This window comes from Primulina huaijiensis, chromosome 8 (genome assembly GCF_012295235.1).
Source record: "Primulina huaijiensis isolate GDHJ02 chromosome 8, ASM1229523v2, whole genome shotgun sequence".
Taxonomy (NCBI): domain Eukaryota; kingdom Viridiplantae; phylum Streptophyta; class Magnoliopsida; order Lamiales; family Gesneriaceae; genus Primulina; species Primulina huaijiensis.
This window is the reverse complement of record NC_133313.1, coordinates 14,980,180-14,988,730: the sequence shown is the minus strand read 5'-3', so window position 1 is coordinate 14,988,730 and position 8,551 is coordinate 14,980,180. Positions and strand designations below refer to the sequence as shown.

The 8,551-nt window shown below is 33.9% G+C and overlaps 1 pseudogene; it reads left to right on the top strand.

Annotated features, from left to right (window-relative positions):
* The first annotated feature begins 7,954 nt into the window (after positions 1-7,954).
* Positions 7,955-8,052, top strand: LOC140983671 (small nucleolar RNA R71; annotated as a pseudogene).
* The last annotated feature ends 499 nt before the right edge of the window (positions 8,053-8,551 follow it).

The window sequence follows — 8,551 nt, the reverse complement described above, 5'->3', positions numbered from 1 at the left end:
TATACACCCACTGTAATCTTCACAAAGGACAGGAAAATTTGACGTCAACCCAATTTCTCAAGTTATTTAATCATCTACAAACAAGAACGTGTAGCAGATATTGTACAAAGATTCCTAGACAACAATGCCAAACGTATAGAATATAGATATAAATTCCTTGCCATCAACGGTGTTTCATGTATCCATGTCTTGTCGCTAGTACTCAGTTGGTCTTTTGCCTTAACTCGTTCAGCTCCTTTTCGATTTCAGGATCTTGAAACCTGAAAGTAGAGCTCGTGCTGATGGGTATCCTCCCTGCTGGGAGCTATCCCTTCTGCTTCGCAGAAAGCATATATGTCAAAGGCATAGGTAAAAGGTGAGAGAGGACAGCGAAGGCAGCATCCCCCTTCCCCTGCCTAAATTTTATAATATAACTTTATATTTTTCATACTGATATATAAGTGTTATCTCGCCCCTCGTGATTTAAAAAATTTATAATTTTTAGTTGTCTTTGTAGTTGTTGGAACATTTAAAGTTTTTGTGATTGAACAAATTTCAGAACCTAAACAAACTGAATTCAAGAAAGAAAACTGAATTTTTATAAGAAAAAGTTTCCTAAGAAGCCTAACTGATTAAAAAGACATACTGATAAAACTTAAAAAGGATACTGATACCCTAACCGATTCAAGGTTGACTGATGAAACCCAATTGACGATCTATCTAGTTGATCAATCGGTCCAAATCCATACATTCCCTGAAGAATCAGTATAATCAGTGATTAAATATCAGAGTCCAGCTAAAATAGCGGATAAAACTTTTCGTACTGTCACTGAACCGTAACAGAATGTCAGGTTTCAGCGCACTACCAGAATATTTTAGAAAAGACGATTTCATGACAAAAACGACATCTGCATTTGGAAACAAATACAATTTGAAAATTTTACCGTTACAGATTAAACTACAAATAGATCTGTTGAACAAGTTTTGAAGGTTACAAATTTACACCATCTATCTTTGGATTATATATAAAAAAAACCGATCTTCTCTGAAGAAGATTTCCATGAACTAAACTGAAATAGTCAACACACGCTGATAAATCATTATCTGATCATTTTGAGAATCAAATTTGTGTTTAGAATTTCTTTGTGAAATTTGTGTAATTGAGATTAATAAGTCATACTGCATAAAGTGTTTAGATTGAAGTTTTATTGAGAGTTTCAATTAGGCAGTGTTAAATCCTACTAAAGTGAGTGATTTAAAATTACATGTAATTACCAAAATGTTTTAGTGCAAACCTTATGTGAGGAAGAAGGGTGACGCAGGAGTTTTGAAATCTTCTAACATCCAGAAACAATCTTGATCTTATTTACTTTTCGGTTTACATACCTTTCTACTATTCAGCAAACCCAAACTGATTTTCTTGATAAGCAATTTTTTCAACCAATTTCAGTAAGCCTGCTTCCACACAGTTCACTCTGATTAACTTACTGAGAACCCAACTACAAGAACACAATTTCAGCGTTGCTAACCTAACATAAATATTTTTGAGATAAATTTATTCATCACCCTCTAAATTTATTTTTGATCCTAACAATAGGTATTAGAGCGATTTATTCTTGTCTTTGAACACAATATTCTAAATGGCATCATTCAACAAGATCTCAATGTTTTCTAAAGAAAATTTTGATGAATGGAAAATCAGGATGCAGACTCGTCTACATGCTCAAGACGATAATATGTGGTACGCCATCACAGATGGACCAATGAGGATCATGAAAGAAAACAATGCTATTTTCAATTCTGATGGTGCTCCTTAGATGATTGAAAAACCAAGGATGGAATGGAATAGTGATGACAAGAAGAAGGCAAATCTTGACAATATGGCCAAGGGCATATTATACAAAACTTTGGACAAAAATACCATTAGCTAGAACAAAATGTGTTCCGCTGCTAAGATATCTGAGAAGATAATGATCAAATAAAGGAGAATAAATTGTCCGTGACAATCCAAAAATTTGATAGTATCAAGATTAAGGATGGAGAATCCATATCGAAGTGGACTTTGATGAAAGAGTGAGCATTATTGAAATGCCTGCTCTTGGGAAAGAATATGTAAATAGAAAAATAGCCTCGAAAATTATAAGAGCACTCCCAAGATAAAGAAATGTCAAAACAATGGCTATGCGAAAATCAAAGGACCTTAACAAGCTTGAACTATACGACCTGTTTACAGATCTCAAAGCTTATGAATTCGAATTTCAAACAAGAACTGATGGTGAATCTTCAATCAAACTGAAAATGCTCTGACAGCTGCAACTATTGAACAAAGTGCCTCAAAAGAGAAGTCAAACTGACAATGATGCTGACCCCAACTGGGAAAAGTCAGGTGAAGTGTTAGGTCTTAAAGCAAAAACTACAAAGCTGAAAACTGATTGCAAATCAAGCAATCCAAACTGACAATGATGTTGAGCCCAACTGGGAACAGTCAGGTGAAGTATTAGGTCTTAAAGAAAAAATTGCAAAGCTGAAAACTGAGAATGAAATAGTATTGAATGAGCATCAACAGCTTTGTAGGAACGAGCTCTTGCCGAATTACCAAAAGTTATAGCCGGTGGTAATGATGCAACTCAAATATTTTAAACCGCACAGCAGCTCAAGCACTACGGTTTGATTGCTCTACCAAGAAGGGACAATTATTGCACCCAAAAATCTTTTTCTCAATAATTGTACTCCTTGCAATCAATGAGAATCGAACCCGCAACCTTGGCTCTGATACCAATTGTAGGACCGAACGCTTGCCTCTTTACCAAAAGTTATAGCTGGTGGTAATGGTGTAACTCAAATCTTTTAAACCGCAAAGCAGCTCAAGTACCACGATTCGATTGCTCTATCAAGCGTGGACAATTATTGAACCAAGCAAGCTTATTTATGAGAAAAAGAAACTAGTTGAATTGATTAGCATTTAGAAATGAGTCGTCAGTAAGACTTGAGAAAATGCTAGAGCTGCAGAAGCACTCGAGAGACAAAGCTGGTCTCGGCTTCAACGATAATGATATCAATCCTACTGACTGTTGTACCCAATCGAAACTGAACATGTGTAAAGGAAAATACATTTACTTTGTAAAGTCTAATACGATATATGAATATCATAAGTCAACTGATCGAGTGGAGAAATATGTCTAACTAATGAACAAAGGTAAAAAGTTTGGTATTGGGTATACACCAGAGAGTTCATTTGTCAAGTCCAACTAGTAAGATCACATATTCAGTCAGGCAAGACACAACTAAAAAATGACTAAATCCTATCAATACTACAACTGCTAGCATGTTCAAAAGAGATACAGACGAACCAATGATGACAAAAAGACTTAACAACATTCTATTTCACACACACATCAAGCATTGCACACACATGTTTTGCAAAACCCTTCGAGAACAATTGTGGGTTCCCAAAGGACTAATCCTGTTTGGACCGAAATATGATTAAATATCAGTTGATTTAATTTGTGTATGCAGAATAATGAACGAAAAGAATTAAAAAATTCAGTTTGGTACCTGGACCGTGAATGTTCAAGGCATATGAATGGTCAAGCCAAACTGCTATCAAACTTAATCAACTGTGAAAGACTCATGATCACTTTTGGAGACAATATAAGGGTAAGACCGTGGGTAAGAGTAAGATTACCCATAGAAATGTGATAATTAATGATGTTTTACGGGTTGAAAATCTGTTCTATAATTTGATAAGTATTAGTCAATTTTGTGATAATGACCATTTAGTTGAATTTCATAAAAACATTTGCTTAATCAAGGATGCTAATAATCGAATATTGTATATGGAATTAAAAATGGTAACACTTACAAAATTGATTGGAATAATAATTATTTAGTCTCACCAACCTGTTTTACTGTTATTAATAATGATAAACAGTGACTATGACAAAAAACTTAATCATCTCAATTTCAGGTCTATTAATAATCTGCAAATTGAACCTAACTGATGGGTTACCTAGCATTGAATTTGTTAAAAATCATGTGTACTTAGCATGTCTGTTAGGTAAGTCGATTCGATAGAGTTTTAAGAATTAATGTAGCAAACTGACTAATAAATACTTAGAACTGTTGCATATGTATTTGTTAAATACCTGTAATCAGTTTGGGAGGAATGAAATATACAATTGTTGTTTTTGATGATTTCTCTCGATTTAATTGAGTGATATTTCTTAGTGGTAAAAATCATACTAGAAAGTTCAAAATGAGAAATCGACCTCAGTAATCAGGATCAGGAGTGATCGAGGTACTGAGTTCACTAACAAAAATCTAGATGAGTACTAATCAAATCAAGGAATTCAACATGAATACTCTGCAACAAGAACGCATCAACAAAATCTAGTTGCTGAAAGAAGGAACATGACTCTGAAGGAAACTGCACGGACGATGCATGCTGATTCTGGTGCGTCACAAAGGTTTTGGGCAGAAGAAATCAATACATCTTGTTATACACAGAACAAATATATGATCAACAAAAGGGCTGGTAAAACTTCATATGAAATATGAAATGAGAGTAAGCCTAACTTATCATATTTTCACTCATTTTGGCTGTAAATGTTACATCCATAATAATGGAAGAACTCATCTTTATTCTTTTGATGTTAAATCTGATGATGAAATATTTCTTGGCTATTCAGCTGTCAGTAGGTTTTCCGTGTATTTAATAAGAAAACTTTAAATGTTGAAGAAACTGTTAATGTGGTTTTTTATGAAACTGAGTTGATCGATGATAAAACTAATCTAGCTGATTTGCACAATCAGATGAAAGTTATTGATCTAGCAGATGACAACGAAGAAGAAATCAATGTAAATAAGAGGATTCATCAGTCACCTAAACTAGAAGTCTCAGATGTTATGCAAAGAAATGAAGAACTGACAAACCAGACTGATCTAAACCAAGCTGACGTGAATCAGACTGATGTTATCTAAGCTAACATCAGTCTGATGATAGTCAACCATCGCAAACCTCGCTGAACCTCGCTGAAGGGAACCAAAGTGAAGAGAATCTAATTGATTCTGCTCCATTCAATTCTTACAATAGTCTACTTTGACCAAGTAATAAATGGATTAAGACTCATTCACCTTCACTGGTAATCGGTAACCCTTCTACATCTCTCAGAACTAGACAACAAATGATTAATGAATTCTTGTATGCTGCTTTTATCTCACAATTAAAACCTAAAATATTCGATGAAGCTTTATTAGATAACAGTTGTATTGAAGCTATGTAGGATGAGTTAAATCAGTTTGACAGGGAGAAGGTTTGGTAATTGGTATCCGTACCATCTCATCATACAGTAATTGGAATCCGATGGGCCTACAGGAACAAATTTCATGGAAATGGTATTGTAATCATGAACAAAGCTAGACTGGTTGTACAAGGTTTCAAACAAGAAGATATAATTGATTATGACGAGACCTTTGCTCCAGTCGCTAGCTTAGAGGCTATTCTAATCTTTCTTGCTTATGCTGCTTATAAAAACTTTAAAATATTTAAGATGAATGTGAAGAGTGCCTTATTGAATGGACTATTGTGTGAGAAAGTATACGTGGAACAACCTCCTGTTTTTAGTACGAGAAATTTGCTAAACTAATGCAGAATAAGTTCGAGATGAGCATGATTGGTGAACTGAACTTCTTTATAGTACTGCAAGTTAAGCAGTTGGATACTAGAATATTTGTCAATCAGAAAAAGTACAACAAAAAACTACTTAAAAACTTCTGAACATAGTCGTGTTCAGCAGCAGCAACCCCATGAGCTCATCAGTTAAGGTTAATAAAGATGAAGGGGAAATACCAGTTGAAGTAATATTGTATCGAGATTTGATAGGTTCACTATTGTAATTAACTGCCAGCCAACCTGATATCACGTTTTCAGTTTGTATGTGTGCACGTTCAGCCGCAAAAAGAACTCATAAATATGCTCCAGTTGATCGTCTGGAAGCAATCAGAATATTCTTTGCCTACTTAGTATAGTTTCTTTCAGATCTATCAAGTTAGGAAGCACAAGTCTACCATTAAAGTGCATACTACCATATGAGGCAACACTGAACTTGTGTGGCTGAATTGTCCAAGCCAATTCTTTCAATCTATAAATGTGATGATTATTCCTCTTCGTCGTTTTGATGCTGGATATAATATGGGGCTCAACTGGGATAAACGAAACTATAAAAAAGTCTCTAGTGATATGTTAAGTTAATCCTGAAGTTCCCAAGTGCTCATTAACTTTAGAGATAGTAGAGATGTTAGTATATCGTTATGAGGGCATCTACAACTGATTAATTCACCCTGATTGATACTGATTCTCACAATCAAATTTATTAAGCAACTCCATCTATTGACGTTGTCTCCTGTTCAAGTTGGACTATTTGAAAAGATACTTAGACTTTTGTGATCAGAATAAAACACAAACTATTCATCATACAGATAATGACGTCATATTTTCAATGCAAACATAATGGAAGTCAACTCTAAGTCATGAACTAGATATCAAGTCTCATGTGGTTTCAAATGAAGAGAAGCATATGCAATTACTCACCTATTTCGCATTAAAAACAAATCAGTCCATTTATAGATGCATATGTACATACCAAAAATCCACCTGAGCCTGAAGGCAAAACTAGCATTAGATATATTGTCAAATTTTCCTTCAAAGTCTAAAATCTTGACTAAGATTCATCAGTCCACAAAAAACATCGATCTTTTTTGCGTTAATTAGGTAATAGGTTTTGCTATTGCGGAAAATTTTTCGATAAAACATCTATAATAACCAACTAACTCCAAAAGGCTGTGAATCTTAGAAACAATTGTCAGTTTTGTACAATTGGAAACAACTTCAACTTTGCTGGGATTTACATATACTCTTTGAGCTGAAATAACATGTCCTAGAAATATGTTGCGTTAAGCGTGCATGAGTGAGAGTAGTACTTAGATGGATGACCTCATGGGAAGTTCTCATGCGTCAAGCTGCTGGTGTTGTGCCGCTTGATCTGGTTGGCTAAGTGGGTCGTAAAAGAGTGACACCAGATCTTAACGGGTAATACTGTCTCTGCTGGGGACAAAGCCGACGGCAGAAAAATGGTAAGACTGATCTCTAAAAGAAATGAGACAACACCAGCAGATAGACACGTACCTCCCCGGACTCATGGGCCTAACAGCCCGACCTATTAGGATACAAATAGGTGCACTCTACTCTGCTACAAGTATAAGGAAATAAAGTTGCGCCTTGGCTAACAACTATAGCTTTTGACATAGTGGTAAGCGCTTGAAACTAACAAAATACTAATTTATCCAGCCAGAATTCACACTTAGAAAATTTGGCATATAGTTGTGCTGCTTAACATAAGGAATATAACCTTGATGATTTTGGTTATTTTGAAAATATTGTTGTGATGGTTGTGCATTATTATCATTCCTCCAACTAAAATTAGGATGATTTTTCCATCCAAGATTATATGATGTTGAAAAAAGATCTAGTATTGGTTTTTTATAATTGTTAACATAATTTGCTTGTTCATGGAGACATTCTTTAAATGAAGGTAATGTTGGACAATCATTTGTAGCATGATCATGTGTATAACATATATGACAAACAATTTCTTGAATACTTTTTAATTGACCACTCTTTTTCATTTCTAATGGCTCAATTTTTCTTGCTAAAGATGCAAGTTTAGCTTGAATATCTATATCATCTTTAAGATTTTAGATACCACCCCCATTTTTTGAATTATTGATTTTAGTTGTTGATGGTTCTATTGTGCCTATATTATCCCAATTTTGAGCATTTTCTTCTAATGAATCCAAATACTCCATAGTTTCATTTGGGTTTTTATCTTCAAAAGTTCCATTACACATGAATTCTATCATTTGCCTATCTTTAGGTATTAGACCTTCATAAAAGTGAGAAACTATTCTCCATGTTTCAAAACAATGATGTGGGCATGTATTAAGTAATTCTTTATACCTATTCCAACATTGATAAAATGTTTCTCCTTATTTTTGAGAAAAAGTAGTAATTTGTCTTTTAAAAGAGCTTGTTCTATGGAAAGGAAAAAACTTTTTGAGAAATTATTGTTGCATTTCTTCCCATGATCTTATTGAACTTGATCTCAAATTTTGTAGCCATGTTTTAGCTTTATCTTTTAAAGAAAAAGGAAAAGGCTTTAATCGAACTATATCCATGCTATAATTTTGATCATTATAAGTGTTACAAACTTCATCAAATTTTCTTAGATGTAAATATAGATTTTCAGAATCTAAGCCATGAAAATTTGAGGTTTAAAGTTGAAATTAGATGCATCAAGAGGAAAAACTAAACAAGATGGGGCACTAGTTCTAATAGGGTTCATATGGTGCCTAAGTGTTCTTAATTGATCATGTTCTTGGTTGTTATTATTATTATTGTTATTATTGTTATCATTATCTTGATTATTTGAATTATCATCCATGTTTAAATTATTTTCAGATACTCGAATAAGTTTACCACTTTTTTTCGACTCCAAATACTCATACAAAAAAAAAA